The 18,217-nt window shown below is 36.2% G+C and overlaps 1 long non-coding RNA gene across 1 annotated transcript in view; it reads right to left on the reverse strand.

Annotated features, from left to right (window-relative positions):
- Positions 1–5,597, reverse strand: part of LOC115234442 — a 121,685-nt gene extending 116,088 nt beyond the window's left edge. Inside the window, exon 1 of the long non-coding RNA XR_003883916.1 lies at positions 4,294–5,597. This is a non-coding gene — a long non-coding RNA (uncharacterized LOC115234442). The remainder of the gene's footprint in view (positions 1–4,293) is intronic.
- Between the last annotated feature and the right edge of the window lie 12,620 nt (positions 5,598–18,217).

Here is an 18,217-nt window from a genome sequence, read left to right on the forward strand (position 1 = left end):
ATATACTAGTTAACTGCCATCATTTTCTCGTACAAATAGAATTGAAAGATATAAGATTCAAGGAATAAATATACACACTCTAGTATATAAGATTCTAATCTGGACTCTTCGCGCTGTAATTAAATCCATAAAAGTGAGAGTGTCAAATTGAGTGAAGATAGGAGGTGCGATATAAAGATGGACTCTCGTCACGTTCAAAGGCACACACACACACACACACAGCAAAAGCTGTCATCGTTAGATACGGTAGACTGCAGAAGCGCTGTATGAGAGAGGGTCACCCAATGTTTGTAATCAGTCGCCTAGGTTGTTAGGTACCGTACATACGTTTACGCTTGATGCGAGCATGAAAGTACCCTTTCACCAGGTTGCTAACTTGCCTTTTGAGACAGGTGTGGATAACCAAAGCGAATAGTATCTTTAATGAACTCCTACAGAATTGTATATATGCTCCTCACACGTAGGGAAGTAAATGTACATCCAACGCAGTTGTATGCCTTCTTTTCCCTAAAAAACTACAATTAAAATATAAACAAATTAAATTTTTTAAATATTTTTTTCGGAATATATGATATGTTTAAGAAAGATTAAAAATATCTAAAAATTTATTCATGTAATAATTTTTTATATTTACTCCGTCAATTTCAAGAATGCAGTTTCTCGTTAAGTATATTTTATTCTTTATAATTATTGTGTATATTTTGAATATCATTGAATATTATCACATAATATCATCCCTTTTTATTGAGTGAAATTTCTAATCTTCGACTGATGCAATGTCGATTTTCCACTTTTGAAATATATATACATATTTGAAGTTTTAAATGAGATTCTTACAGATACCGATTCCCTCCTCTAGATAGAAGAGTAAATCGCAAAGATGGGATGGCGGCTGGGATAAGAGGCGCGTACCGGAAGAGGGAAATTAATCAGCCAAGGAAACTTTTCTCGTGGAATGTGTTGAGAAACTACAAATTAAATGACTGCGCCTTTTTAAGCAACGTTAAGTGGCTCGCGAGAGATAGCAGCCGATTTCTTTCAGCTGTCACCCTCTTTTTACATGCTCTATAGCGCAATTTAGAGAATGGCATAACGTCCACGTGTTGTGAATTCATTACAAAATCTTTTTGCTATCATAAAAATCAATTCACCTATTATAAAAATTATTTTAATACCAATTATTGTTAGAATTCTTTAGAAAACCCATGAATATACTCAGAACTATGCGAGAACTGTTTTAAAATAGACAAAACTTCCAAAATATCACAGGTTGTCTGAGACGGCAGCTAATCGATTGATATTCCATCAGTTGATGACACAAAGATTACGCATCTCTAATATTTCATCGGTAGCGTACCATATCTGAGATCAAACGCGCGAGTTTTCTGGGTGTCCGGAAATTACATGTCATTGCCAGAGTACAGAATGTAGGGATTGCTATGCGAAATCAATCCCTGATCCTTCTTACGATGAATGTTTTTATAAGAGAATCTTCAATATAATTTTTATATCATATGTTTTGCATTATATCTTATATTTATTATTAATATAATATTTATTATTTTTGTATTTATAATGGCAATCACCACTATTCGGTTTTATTGCATACACTTATATTAGAAGCGTAATTACACAGGGTGTCCTCAATTTAAATGTCAAAACTTTAGGAGCGTGTAGGGGACCGATAAACTAAGACAAAAAGGTCCTTTAGAGATTTGCTCGTTTTTGCTTCGTTTTGAAGAAAATCGCAAAAAATGAAACAAATAATTTTCACCAAAAAACTTAAAACAACACTAAAATTATTAGATTTATCAAAAAGTATTATAAAATAAAAATTGTAGAACATGGAATTAAGAAAAGAGAGTGAGTTAAAATTTTCCTGAGGTAAAATTAGAGGATTGTAGTCGGTCCCCTACACGCTCCTAAAGTTTTGACATTTAAATTGGGGACACCCTGTATAATGCGTTTCACGCACAGCATAAATTATAAATACAATTTTATTTATACGTTAATAACATCGTAAAGCGTGATTTAGTTGCAAAAGATATACGCACGGCCGAATTTAATTTCCAACCAAGATAGAGAAGACTGCAATATATATTGCGAGATTGATGCTGTGAATCGTGTGACTCTTGACTTGACGATATAAATAACGGATAGGGTTACACAGAAGCGCGCTCGTGAACGACCATGGCCAGCAGAAGCCCCTCAATTTTGCGTTCAATAAATTTTCTCGTAAAGAAAAAGAAAGTAGTAAATGCATACCGGCAAACTAATTGTAAATGCTTTCTGTGCACGGTTGACGAATTTCAATATTTTTTTTATAGATCCTTCGTAAGGACGATGAATCCCGCGAGAGCTCGTGACGTTGCGACGACCGTCGTCTCCTTCAAATCGTCGAATCAAAATTGAAAAGCACATTTCGTCTCGGCTTCACGAGCGCGAATCCGCCGTAGAAATAAACGTAAACTGGTGTTCTCGTGAAATGCATACAACGAGCACACGAGCGTACAACTATGCTGGAAACGCATTTGAAAACATACCTTGAAATATCCCTAAGAGCTTGATGCGCTTGAAAATTTTTCATGCGGAAATTTTCAGCGAATACTTGCTTTCATGCATATACGCGTCAAGATTAATTGTTTATAAATAACATTAACTTAAATAATACAAACTTTATAAATTATCTATCATTTGCTTTTATTTATTTTTTTATTGATTGTAATTTTGTAATGTCATGTTCGCACGTGATATTCGCGTCTTAGACATTCTTGATAAAAATGTGTCAAAAAATTTGGACCTAATTCTTTCATTTCCTTTTTCTCACATTTAATTTATTATTCGGCATTATAAGGGATATTTACTGTTAGCCGCGGAACACATTAAACGCGGAATATACACTACCTTCGAAGCAACGTTTCTGCAACGTATAATGTATAACTCGCGCAGATACTTCTTTTCGCGACATAATTCTCATTTCACGGGAGCTTTCAAGCCGAAACTTTTTTCCCGCTTATTATTCCGCTCCCTCCGCGTGCGCCCGAACGTTCCATTTAGTGGCTCGAATGCGCGAACAGCGACTGTATCGTATAAATTGCGAATTTTTCGCGAACCGGCACATTTGTGTCATGTTTCCTGTTTATGTAAATACGAGCAATAAATCGTATCCACTCATGAATTCGTTCCTTCCGTTCGGCTGCCTTCTCGGCGTGGCCGAAGAAATTCAATTTTGCGAGCCAAAGATACATCAATGATTCAACTGAAATTGTTCCCGAAACAAAAATATTGCACTTGTATTAAAAAAAAATTAATTTATTAAAATGCTGTTAAAAATATATGTAATAATTAAATATATGAAAAAGAGAATACGTGATTAATTGCGATAAACATACAGATAAATAAAAATTTCTGTTAATTTTGACTGAAAGTAAAAAAATACGGAAGGAAAGAAAACAATACATTCATATATAATATAATTTTCGGTTGTCTTTCTACGAAAAATGATAAGCATTCGAATAAGAAAATTTTGTTCTTTTAATAAAATCAAATATAGATCGGGTTTGTCCATATGAATGTTATTCGTTTAATGCCATCACAGACGTCGAAAGTAGATGGAAGAGCATATTTATGTTGAAAAAGAGCAATCGTATATTTCCGATGCATCGACATGACAGGCATATTGACATTGAATTTTGTAGTGTATTGCACCGCGCTCGTTTTAAGAATAGTAAATTCGGGCGAACACTTTGGCGGTACTTCCTAAACCCCGAATTTATTCAAACAGCGTAGGGAGCCGCGGGCTTTCAAATTTCCATAATCCCTGCGTATGTTGTAAGAAAGTTACTCCGCAGGTGGGACTTTGTTACAGGGGAAAATGATACATGTATGCGATACCGTCGATCATTGTAAATTATCTTTGAACCAGATTGGCACTGCGGCCACGAGCAGAATCGTAAATTGAACAGCGAAATATTGAGTAACGTAATAGAATAATAAAGTTGATTATTTATCATTAATGAATATATAACTACGATAAATTCGTTAATAGATTTTTCTGGAAATTTATTGTAAATTACGCAATATACAATTCCTCCTGATAATTTTAGAAGCATGATTTATATAAATTTTATTTATTATATTTATATCTATCAAATGCAATTTATATCGAAATAAACAAGAATATGCTTTACTTCCCTGCACATTGGAAATATTGCAAATAACGTACGATAAAAAGTTTGAAGAGTAATCTGACACTAAATGGCAACAAATACATATACACGTGCGAATACTCACCATTACCAAACGTACAAAGCGTCAGAGCAGCCCTCTCTCTCTCTCTCTCTCGATTAATCTGTCACGAAGCGATCGCTCGACGCACCTCGATGTTCATCGACGCATTTCACGGATACACTCCCGATGCTCGATCACACAATAATACGAAGTTCACGGAATAATACGACACGTATCGTCAAATACGCCAATGCGATGAGATGCGATCGATATCGCTAGCGAATATCGAGAATTCGATTGCCCGATCGAACAGATTAATTGACGCACTAAAACGATCGTCCGGTAGATACATTCGACAATCGTTGTTTGCCATATGTACACGCGCATTCGACCGACGTGAAAATTAGAGAGAAGTTACGCACCATCGGCACACGAATGATGGACACGAACCGTTACACGGATATCACACAGCCAAGTGGAATCATCTGTTTCGATTAATGCGACGCGACGTTCCATTGATGCCTCTCTCAATGCTCCTCGATGTTTCGGAAGGGTACTTGGGACATATACGGACAAGCGAGTATACGCGAAACACTCGTATCGGAGAATAGATCCCTTCGATGGACGCGCCGGTGCGATCGAACGCGATGTATAAGGTTATGATTACCGAGAGGCACACTCACGATCGTGTCGGGTAAATAATACGGTAGTTAATACATTCGGACGATCGTTCGTAGTTATATTTGGCACTTCCGGCACTCGTTTTTACGCGAAATTCACACGGCATAGACAAACAAATACATGAAAATACAAAGCGATCGAGACTCGACTGTATGTCACTAGCGACTGCGACGCGAACTGCGTGACGTTATCGAGATTCGCGCGCTTTCCCGCGTTCGCGCGACGCGAAAAATTCCTCGATGAGGTGGCGCCTCTTCGATATAGAAAATGTTAATATTATTATGGAATAATTAATTACAATGAAAGGTCGAATCTCGCGTTTTCGGCAAGCTAGGAAATACGCGTATATTAAAAAATATCGATCGTTTCGACGAATATTCGATCAGTGGAATAAGGGAAATATAAATTATATCCGCGGAAAACAGAGAAACGATTATCTTTATGTCGAAAGATTTGTTAATCGCGTAATCCATTGGCAGACTGATACAATCGCTTGTCTGCTAGAATCAACACTGCCGACATTTATTTATATACAAGACTTAACCGAAACGTACACAAAGCATGAAAACAGAGAGGGGAGGAACAGACACGACTTTACTACATACTATCAATCTATGACGTAACCGCGCGACGCTGTCAGAATTCAATCACGTGATTCGCTCAACTTCACGCAATACGCAAAATCCCTCAGCGACGCGACGACTTATTGATATATTAATGAGAGTGCTAAAATATCGTTGAGAAATAATTAGATTTTAATAAAAGATTGAATCTCTTGAGATTATCTCTTTGATATTCGTTTTTGGCAAACTACGAAATATGCGTTTATTCGAAAACCGATGAATGTTCGATCGACGGGATGCAAACAGAGGATCGATTACCTTTATATCGGTAGAGACGCGTCGGTCACGATAGCAGTTGATAGACTGAGACGATCGTTCGTCTGTCGGATACCACGCTTCCGACACTTGTTTATATAACGGATATGTCGGGACGGATGAAAAACGTGAAAACACGAAGCAGTCACGAGCACCATGAGACACGACTCGGCTATAGTCGGGCCATCTGCGACGTGAATTCAACTGCGATTTTTAAATTTACATGAAGCGGAACGTTTCCGTATATTAATGCGCGGCGTAGTCTATTAATATAAATGAGAATTAAATAAAGTATAAAAGGTTATATATATATATATATCGTTTGGTTATATATATCGTTGTAAAGTATATAAGCTATATATAAAAAATTCGTGATATGTGTAAATCGCATATATCAAACGATTCGTATTCAAAGTGAACCAATATCGAGCAAACAAGACAGCAAATCTTATACATACGTTAGCAGTGGCATATGCAAAGCAAATGGCGGTCGTTTGGTGCAGCCAGTTGCTCCCGGCTACATCAAAAAATCACAAGGATAATAGGATAGTCCTCTCTTCTTCCGGGATTGGAGGATTATATACTGTGGGTAAGTTAAAATATTGGAAGTATGAAAAATAATTTTTCAGGATGAAACGATGAAAAATATGTGAACGTTGAAATGCGATAGCTGAGCGGAAAGACAAATCCTAGATTACGAGAATCGCGGATGGTCATCGATTTTTTGCTGCACGCAGCTATCTAATTTCATCCGTGCGCGTTGGCTGCTAATATTAAAATTCCAATTTATCAAACTTGATAGCTTTAGCGTTGCGCGAATCTCACCAAATAAATGATATTTTCTGCGGTCTCGTAAAATAATTATTACACCGCAATATCAATATCGATTGTAATCTAAAAATATAATACTTTTTCCACAATTTTTTTTTTGTATAACTAGTACGCACAAATATATATTCATTTTCTCGCTGAAACTGATACTTTAGATATCAGGCTGAATATTAACGAAGGCGGCGATGAGGTAAGTTAGGTGACGTTTAAAATCACACCACCTGCTGAAGCAACGGCGCCGAGCCATTAATTTTACTGCTGGTCTCGCAGAAGACCACATTATACACTCAGATATACAAAGCACCCACTGCGTTTTCCGCGTAGGGATTTCCGTAAACAGAGTTTCTCGTGTTGAAAACTTATGGGGCAGAATCTGGAATTTTTATTTAGTAAGAAAGTTTTACACCTTTTTCCTCTCCTCCCGCCCCTCCCCCACACCGTAAAGCTTGCTTTCCGACCCCATGTAGTGAGAAATATTCGTCCGTGTAACTATATCATATAAGACGGCACGCAATGCATATAAAACCTTCCCATCGGAGCGATCTTCGTGTAAACTTTTTTGGTATTCTTTAATCGAGTAATCCCGCCCGTAGTCTCAAATAAAACTTGTGTTTTTTTTTTTAGTTGAAGATTTAAAAAAATATGCGTCATTAAAATGTGTTTATGTATGAATTAAACATTTGTTTACTGATGTTTTTGTTTTATAATGAAATATTCACGCTATTAATTGTGCACAATTTTGAATATATTGGATTATGCATATTGAAATATCGATATAAAATAAATGAGATATACATATGTATGTGATGATATACATGATCTGTCGATGAATGATTTGTCGATATGAATATTCGTGATCTGGCTTCTCTTTGCACTTCTAATACTAAATGCTAAATATGTAAATGATCTTACAGTATTTTGATTTTAATTAATTTTTATTTATTATAAAAAAAGAAGTATATATAAATGCAATAATGAATAAGCTATAAAAATATATTTTTTTAAGTATTAATATAAATAAATAGGAAATATATATATACGTCAAATATTATGAAAATTTACTTAAAAATGAATGAATAATTATTAATGTCGAATACAAATGCGCAGAGTGTAAAAAGTTAAATGTCACTTATAGGATATATATCTTAGCTCTGTCGGAGGCTTCAGCTGATCTCTGAAAACCATGCAACAAAGGATCAAACTACTAAAAGAGATTTCTTGCATAAACAGCGCGCGTACGTGCAAGCGCGAAGATGCACGTAGAAGGCATACGCTACCTTTTCTCACGCCGTTTCTCACTCTCAATTTAAATTCACAGCTTGCACCATAACCGCGTGATTCACGATAAACCAGCATCGCGAACAAGATACCGTCAGGCAGCAAACGTATATTCGTCGTTGTCGTTCCGGTATTATCCATAAAATGCAAAAATAAAAGATTTAACTATAAACATTTTGACAAATCGTTTCGACAAATCGTGGTATTAATCAAAAAATACGTAACGAATTTATTTTATTAGGTTATAATGTCTTGCGAAGTAACAAGTTGAAGTATTTCGCATTTATTATAAAGTAAAGCGCAATCAGCATGTGCCATTTTAGTTACCGTATTGCGAACGGAACCATAAGTCAGACGAAAAAGTGAAAAGGTGGAGTTATTTTATTTGATAAATGCATGGGAGTATCTGACAGCTGCTGCAAGAAGGCTGGTTCTTCTCTATGCTTTTCTCTCTTCGCTCTTCCTCTCTCTCGCTCTCTCTTTTCTTTTCTCTCTCTGTCTCCCTCTTTCTTTCTTACGAGTTGCATCTCTCGATTCTATTTTCCAACTTGAGTAGGATAAGCGAGGGGTAGCAGCGGGTGTCGAGCTGGGTCGAACTCGCCACTTTGCCTCGGCTTAAGAGGACACCCAAGTTGGCGTAGCCGAAGCTTCTTTGGGATGTTCGGAACTTGCTAGTCATCAACGGGCACGGAATATTGTCGCTGATTCTAATGTCTTTTCCTAACGAAGGAAAAATTAGTGCTTTCGAGAGAGTTGTTGTGAAAGAGTGAAATTAAAGCGTCACCAATTCTTACTTAATAGTGAAATATTGTAATAAAGCTTCTCTCTCTATCTTTCTTTCTCTTTCTTTCTCTCTTTCTTATGGATGCATGCTAACGATTTATATATGTATTCATTATTTACCGTTATATTATGTCAATTTATGTGATATTATATAAATCTCACAATGAACTCTCTTTTCACGCTATAATCGATTTTACTAATATCAAATTTATATATGTGATAAATTTATTTATTTATTTATTTATTTATTTATTTATTTATATTTATGATAATTTCAAGTACAGTTGTACTCTGTGCTATAATTTCTAATCATTATCTTATAATCGATTTTACTAATATCAAATTTATATATGTGATAAATTTATTTATTTATTTATTTATTTATTTATTTATATTTATGATAATTTCAAGTACAGTTGTACTCTGTGCTATAATTTCTAATCATTATCTTATAATCGATTTTACTAATATCAAATTTATATATGTGATAAATTTATTTGTATATTTCTGGTTTGATTTGAACTGTAACTTTGCTTGTGACTGCAATCCCAGAAGTCTTCTGGGATCAATAGATGATAATTTCAAGTACAGTTGTACTCTGTGCTATAATTTCTAATCATTATGTTGCTTTGTACATGAGATGCATTTGAATTTACTGAATTTACAATTATTGTGTAACTTTTGTATTATTTATTATAATTACGTATAAATCTAATTACACACTTATACATATTTCTTATATGGATGCAAATAAATTTCGTGCAATTATCTTTGAAAAAGGATCCGATATCTTTTCATGTCTCGGAAACGTTATGCGAATGAGCATTGAAAATTTTTATAAAGTTATCATTTCAAATTTTTATGAAATATTTTCTCAACACAGATATATATATATATATATATATATATAAATATATATTTTCATCTCCGACTATCTCCAACTAGCCAGGTTGACCAAGCTGTTCAATTGAATCTGTCTCATTGGATCTTCCGGCGAAACACATCGAGCGCCTTATTTCCCACGTTCGATCCCCGATGACGACTTCGCGTTGCGATACTCTTTTGAAAGCTAGAGTAACTCTGTTTCCTCGATCGAGAGGTCATACCGCGTAGGAGCAAGGCACTTCGGCAACGAACCAGCAATTGCCAGGATCGATATTTTGCGGTTCGGTTATATATCGAGTTAAAGACGGTTCCCCGCGGAGGAGGAAGGCGGCGACAGAGGCGCCGAAGGGAAGTGGCAAGAGGGAGGGTGGGTTGCCGCTGAAATTGAGATGCCTTATCTCGAGGATGAGAAAGGAGCTTCCGGATGGAGTGCAGTCGAAGTGAGGTCTCGCAAAAATCTCCCGGGGAATAAAAGGGGATACTGCTTGCGGGAACACCAAGCAGTTTCAACGGGTTCGAACCATTCCTGTCGTTCGTACTCGCGTATCCGAGATTCCGCGTTTCCAACTAGAATTCCTTCACGTGGAAGTGGAAGTTGGGGAGAGCGAGTCGAGCAGACGTGCGCGATGTAAAGTTACTGGTTGCTTGGCCCTCTTGGGTGATATTGTTACTGTTTTTGGGTAATGCAACTTAGCTTTATAATATTCCCGTTTTCTGCGTGCTTGGGAATTAAGCCGTAGACATACATCTTGACGAAGTAGACATTTTTGTCGAATCAATCTCTTGCTCGTATAACGATATATTTAATTTATCCGTTGTAATTTTGACATTTCTATTCTTTTAATTTTTTCAATTTTGATATGATCACAAAAAATTTAAATATTTTTATAATGAAATATTTTTAGTTATTAAATATTTCGAAATTTTTATTATTTATGAATAATTATGAAGTTTACAGCAACCGTGATTTTTACCATGACTTTTATTAATTTTTTAATAATGAGATCTAAAATAATTATTATAACTGCTAAAATAACATGTATAATATATGATGTTTTTATTTCACAATATTTTCATTTAAAATATGTTGAATATTATTGTACGAGAGAAATTAATGTAGGTAATTTTAAATAATTATTCATTAAAAAGAGGCCATGGTTATGAAAGCTCTTTTACTAAAACTTTGCTATAAGCTCACTCCAGTTTGTTTTTATTACAACTTTATATGGCTTTTACTTTATTGGCATTTAACGTTCATATTTATCGCGCCTCGACCATCGTTCTCGAGTACAAAGTCAAATCCCTACCGTTGCTGAACATGTACTGTTCCTCTCCAATTTTTGACACCTGTGGTTATTGTTATGTGAGGCCTTTAGAAGGAAAGATATTTCACGAGACCATTCCAAACGATTTGAAATCGCTAGCTTAATTCTTTAACTCGTAAAATCATTCCTATCCCGACATTTCCGTTTCGCCCGTAAACGACGGTCTATGTCTATCATGCGTATTTACGATTATGTTAGAAAAATTGGTTTGGAGTAAAGAATATGAAATAATTTGGAACAATCTCCCCTTAGAATTCTTCGCGTTCCGAGATTATGCTCGTTAGATGCCACACGGGACTGACCTCTTACCCCCTGGCGAAAGATTCAGCCTCTATCTGGCGCCAGCGGGAATTTCAACATCTCCGCATAGATACCCGAAGGTAATGCCCCGAGTGGCGTTCCACTCTTCCTCTCACGATTCCCTATAAAAACAAATTGCCCCAAACCGGCGTATTTCTCCGTTTTCGCGAAGATTTACGAAGGTCGGCTACGACTTTGGTCCGTAGATGCGGAGAGAGGGAAAGAACGGGTGTAAGACGGTATTACCCGGCATCTCCTGCTGGTCACTTTATATGTTGGATCGTTATTTTTACACGGCCTGGCGCTCTCGCCTCTTTGTTCAATCATTTACTGCCTCTCCCAGAAGCGATTTAGTTCTCCAGATGATGGAGCAGGACGCGCGACGAGGCGGTATGACGAAAGCGAGGGTTTGCAAAGCCCTGAGGGTCTCGTCCTTCGTTCCTACTTAACAGCTTTGCGTCAAACGTATCGTTTCGATGGACGTCGATCCCACGTTCGACCGGATCGATTTGTGTATCGTAGATGATACGAGCAGTTGCTTTTGTCGTTTTGACATAATGAACTATGATATGAAACTGAGCATGTATTAGTATGCAAACTTGTTACATTGGGAAAAAAGTGACATAAGTCTTTGTCTTGAAAAATTTTTTAAGGTATCCTCTTTAAAGATAAATAATGAAAGATATTGGAAAAAGTAATTAAAAAATGCTTGTACATAATTTTACATTAAAGATCGCGTACTTTAATAAAAAAATAAAAATAAAAAAACGGTGCTATAAGCGCATATTTTATTCATCTTTGCTCTATATTTCATTCGAAATGTATAAGTTTTGATATTTTTGTACAGCCATTTCTCATTTAGAATTGCTGCTATATATTTAATTGTTTGATCTCTCAAACGTGTTTTTATTGCATGATATTAAAAACAAAAAAAATATCTTTTACACAAATAATATTCAAGTTGCAAATTATTTTATTCTTTAAAAGATGAAAAAATATAAAATATCAAAAAGGTAAAGGAAATCTAAAAAAATCTAATTAGCATCTTAACTTTCTTTGCCAGATTAATAAGTTAACTTTGCTTGATTACTTATATTATAAATGTAGCTCCCAAGAAGTTTCTAAAAAGTTTTTGATCTCGCCGCGATAAATCAGGAAAGCATGAATAGGCAATACTATATAATATCACGTTGAGTATGAAATATAGTATGCCTTGTATCAAGAAGAACATATAGTTGAAGAAAATTACTCCGCGCAAACGTTTATCTTATATTCTCGAGCACGTCCCGGCAAATTAATTTTTGTGATCATCTGCCAACCGGAACGCACCGTAAAAATTATCGGCGTACAATTTCCTCGAAATGGCAGAATTTGCGGGAGTTGACCGGCAAAATCTTTCGTCCGCTACCAGTATACTTTACGACTTGCTAAAACGCGCGGCCAGATTCTACGGCGTGGATACGGTCGAGGGGATACATATTATATAACGATCCATATATTCGCCGTAGCAGATTGGTGTTTTCCTCGTTAAAACTTGGGCGCGAAAACCATTCTCATAGTGCTATGATAACCCGAACAGAGAAGCGTGGGTGGAAGATAAAGACTAGATGTATAGATGGAGGCGAGAGAGAAAGAGAGAGAGAGAGAGAAATTGAGAAGAGCTATGTCCTGGTCTGACCTCAGTATTTGGCCGGAAATGATTCATACCCGCGGGACCACTGAACCGGCTCTTTCAGCGGATTTCGCGAGATTCCCCGGACATTGGTACATTCGTTTCCTTTAATAAGACATCTGGGAAGGAGCCGACCGACATTTTGTTACTAATATCTCACGCCGGTGGGAACGTTGCGGTTAACGAGGACGGAGGGAAGTTCTTTTTACGACTTTCGAGTTATGATTGGTATCGCGCTGGCTAAGCGCTCGTAATTTCTGTCGTACGATTTGTTGACGAAAGCGATTCCCAGGCGAGGAAATCAAAACGCGAGAAAAGTAGCCGTCCTCGTACTCGATGCACATGTTTATCTGTATATATGTCTTAGAACATATATATTTTTATATTTATACAATATCAAATTTTTCCACAAATACGTAAAATATAATTTTTTATCATGAGAATTCAAATGTTAAGAATCGATACTGCAAAATTTTGTACAGATAGAAGACGATTCCAATAACCGCAAATGCAGCCACAATAAATATAGAAGAAATTTAAATAATCGCGAAGTCGCGAAGACGCATTGAATATTTGTTGAAGGAACTTTGCCGGAAGACTCCCGACTCGAGTCAATATTTCGCAGCTTTCGCGAATCCTTCCGGCAAATAACGATGGATTGATTCTGCGATCGGTCGATGGCAGCCCAAGCAAAGTCCGGATACTTGCGCGTACGTCTCTCATTCCTTCCGGTTTGGTGTCGCGCTCCCGGCTCGTAGCTCCAACCTACCTACCTACCTACGGGCGTAATATCGAAGGCGAAGGTACATACGACGTCGTCTGATCCGTCTTCTCGAGTACTGAGCTATTCGGGCATGGAGACAGCCCCAGCAGCGAGCTTCGCTGACTCCAAAGACGAGGGGTAGAACGCGTTCAACCGTGTTTAATGTCGAGAGCGTTTCTGTAATAGTATCGACGAGCCGTGTCGAGGCTGTGATTCGTGACCAGGAGAATTGCTGCTCACAAGATTCCTCTCCGGGCAAAGTCCCTCAGCGACATCCTCAGTTTGCGCATTATTTGCATCTGTAAAAATATATCGTGCGGTTTTGCGATTTTCAATATGTACGTCTCGTAAAATTTTCATTCAAGTATTACAAACTGGAGATATTCTATCGCGGGTCTCGTCTCAGCGAATTCGCGCGATCTCTGTATTTGCGATGCCACGCGAAAGGGACAGTGTCAATGTAAATGAATCTGAATGAAACGTCGTCGTCGCGGAAGAGATTCTGGAGTCGCTCGTGGAATCCCTGCCGAAGAGTTCAAACTTTGATATCAACCGAACTGGTGCTGTGCTTCCTCTCCCCTATATACATTTCCTTGCGCAAGTTACACACTTGCGCGTGCTCGTTTGCAAGGTATACATACCCAAAACGAGACTTTCCGCGCGTTCACGTGCACCTGGCTACCCTATGAGATCCTGACGTGCGACGTGGCTGCCGATCGGGAGCCTCCTCTAATTTCGCGGATGTAATATCATCCGTAATATCGGGCTTAATGTTAGTTTCAGACTTCTGGAGTTCGAAGATTACCGCGAATCATTTCGCGGTAGAATTTCTCAGTCTCCTCGCATTCCCCCCGTCTTTGACGTTGCTGTCGTGTCGCTCTTCGTGCACTTTGTGCATCGGTGCGACTTCGATGCGCACCTGTATGCTGTGAATCGCTCGGACGACGAGAAATCTTTGCAAAGTAATTGGCTGACGGTTAACTCGCACGGCTGTGGTACTCGTTTGACCAGTCTTTTGAATCGTTATTGATGTATCGATGATATTCCGTTAACGAGTTTCATCGGCTAAGAGATATGAATAAAGTCACGGGTTTTGAAAATTTGATATTACATTTTGAATCATTTTCGTAATTCACGATATTAAAATTAAATTAATACTAAAATTAAATTAAAGAAATTTATTTTTTATTAAAATTTGAGCCGTTATACAGTATAATAAAGTTCTTTATTGGACCTTATGCATTCAACTGTGAGATATTCATAGTTCTAAGTATTCGACAAACGGATGCAGTGATATAACTGAACAGGACTAATTAATCCTCTTGTATTAGTTGACTTGTTCGGTTATTGAAAATCGGATTAATGGAGAACTTGATTTTCGTGGCTTTATTATTATTACTTAATTAGACGCTAATTAATATAATTTATTACTAAGAATATAATTATAATATTTTCAATATTTATTTGATTTTTCTAAATGTATTTAATATACTATTTGTGATATATCATATGTATAAAAAAGTATTCTCCAACAATAATGTAATGAAAAACAGATTTAAAACTTTAATTAAGTGAAAGAATAATTATGTAGATGCACATACACTGCTCATAGATTGTGCATATTCATACATACGTGTCACAGATATAGATCTATGATATAGATTAGATACTATCGCTCTTTCAATCGTATTGCAAGATAATCGGATATGTAATCAAACAGAGGTTAATTGATACGGCCGTTTGATGAATGTTACGGCTATTATCAATGGCATCTGATCCATTTCACCGATTATGCACTTAACTAGAGCAAATTTCTCTGTGTCTACATATCTCGTGAAGGAATATAACATTATCAGCCATTATATTCTCCATATTCGGAATAAGAGAAAAATATCATTTAATTTTGTATTTAAATAACCGTAATATATTGCGCGCTGTAGACGGGTATGCGGTAATTATATATTTAATTTTATGCATGATATATATAAAATCAAATATATAATTGTCTTGATATGTTATAAATTGCTCTTTTTTATTTCATATTTGTTGTACAAATTGTTCGATCGTGTAATTACATAAATTTTTTGTTATTAGTATCCCCGTAGAGAGTAAATTATTTGAAGATTATGAGATACTATCCTTCTTTTAAATCCACATTATATATATCGTTAAGATTGAAAATTGTTGCTTTTACTTAAGCAGATAATTGAGATGTATTTCAATTTCAAAGTAGCCAACAGCTATTTTTCATTAAATGGATCTTTAAAAGATGATGATGAAACGAAGTTGCGAAGATTGAAAATAGCTAACTATCGAAAAACGATAAATTAAACTGGCTCGAAATCTCTGTGTTACCTAACTACATCAACGGGCGGAGTTGCAAGATAAGAAATTTCTATCGTGATTTGCATTTTACAATGGTACAGATCGGCTGGATAAGAGCTCGAATTTGCAATATCGCAATATAAGGCGTCAGATGTCTGACTACTTGAAACACGCAGGCTATTTGTGAGAATACAGAGATTTTTTTTATTAAACTTTATATTTATACTACAATCATTTTTTATATATTATATTTTGTGACTTCTGTGATATCGTTTTATTGTGGTTATAATTTGCAAGAAATTTGTATAATAATTTATACAGATATGATATGGAAATAATAATGGGTTCTCTCTTTTCCCCTCGCTCTCTTCTACTTCTAATTCGGCAATGAAAATAATATGTGGTCCATTCAAAGATTAAAATACCTTATATAAATCTCATATTAGAATATTTATCGCATACCTCGACGGGCGGGGGAAACAGCGCTGATGTAATATTTTTTAACATCGTTCTCCGCGAAGTGAACGATCGGACAGAAATGAGATTTTTATCAAGTCGATATCGATACATCATAGATCAAGGTATCGCGCGATTCCTACCTCGCGCCAGAACTGATCAGCCGGATAAGATCTCCGGCTGCAATATCGCCCGCGGTAACGCTGCTGCATCGGCGAACTGCGCACTGCGACTAGGAAGCTGAAGGACCCTGGTTTCTGCAGTGCGAAACGTAAGGCCACGTCACGTTTCGGCTTTGACCTGAGCCACCTTCTTCGGTTCGAACACACGTTCTCGCTTTATGACACCTGTTTGATGGCGTTGCTTCTCGCGCCCTTTCTCCTCCCCGCAACTCCTGTCCGTCCGATGTGTATCCGCTATGTCGACACCGCGCTACTCGCAACGCACGTGCAATATGTTCGTCAAGTCGATACGTTACCGTTGCCTTCGACACGTCGAGATCGCACGGAGAAATATTGGAACGTGCAAACGGTTCCGTTTCCTTCTTCCATTGAATCGCGAAGTAACGGCAGATTCTTGCGTGTAATGTACAATGTTAAAGAAAAAGTACTCGCTTGTGTGTGTATGATACATTCTAATAAACTCCGCGAAAAAAAGGTGCAATTATGTCGAAACTAACTGATCGTGTATCGATTACATTTATTACATTTAAGAATTTTTTCGCGGGCGATGCTCATCAGGATACCGACCTATTGATATATATATATATATGTATGTATATATCGCGTAGTCTATTTTGATACTCAAAGGGCCGACTGAGTTGCCGATTCCGATATTTTACGGCGATGCATTTTTCGCTGTCGATTTCTACTTTATGTCCTAGACTTTGATGTTCCACGTGAATGAATTTTTCTTGAAATCCTGAATTTTCTTTATGGACTTTACCATTCTGTAAAGTATCTACTTTTTGTCTATTTGAAGTGCCTTCTATTTGAATTTGAAATGTTATTGACATTTGTTTTAATATTTTCATCAAACATTAAAAATGTTTGAACATTTTAGAGAGAGAGAAAGAGTTATGAAAAGAGAGAGAATAATTTATAAATCACAGAATAATCGAGAGATAATAATTTTTATATTTTTAATGAATATATATGGTGTTTTTATATATTTTATATAAATATACTTAATATAGTTTTCTTTATATCATCATTTTATGGTACCATTTTTAGAATTAATCTTCTCTCTCATTTGTTGAAGACATATAATCAGATATTTCTATTAATTTTCTTCTGCCTTTAAAGCTGAACAGTCCATTCTCGACATGAAACCATTTTTATTATACTTCACATTATTTAGAAGAAAGACACAGTACCATCACGAGTCTTCAGGTACAAAATATAGATTTTTCTTTAGTCGTTTGAGCCTTCTTCTGTTCTATCTCTTTGGTTGTATCAAGAAGATAGACCGGATCGAGCTGCACTTCCGAAGATTGAAAAGTGCATCAAGTAATTCGTTGCGCTTAAAGCAACGGTCTGTACAATATTCCGTTTATTAAAAAAAAAAAAATTATATCTCTTATTGCATATTTATACATATATATAAAAATCAACTAATTTTAAATCACCTATTTACAATTTTATATAATTGTTTAAAAATCTCAGAGATTACGCTTTTTTAAAAAACAATAATTTTTGCATTTCAAATCTAATTTACAAAATTAAAGACAAAATATTAAGACATTTTATTCAAACAATTACAAATTTGTAAGAAATTATAATGATCAATCAGATTTGTGCAAAGAAATCGA

This window comes from Formica exsecta, unplaced genomic scaffold, assembly GCF_003651465.1.
Source record: "Formica exsecta isolate Colony F162 unplaced genomic scaffold, ASM365146v1 scaffold2, whole genome shotgun sequence".
Lineage (NCBI taxonomy): Eukaryota > Metazoa > Arthropoda > Insecta > Hymenoptera > Formicidae > Formica > Formica exsecta.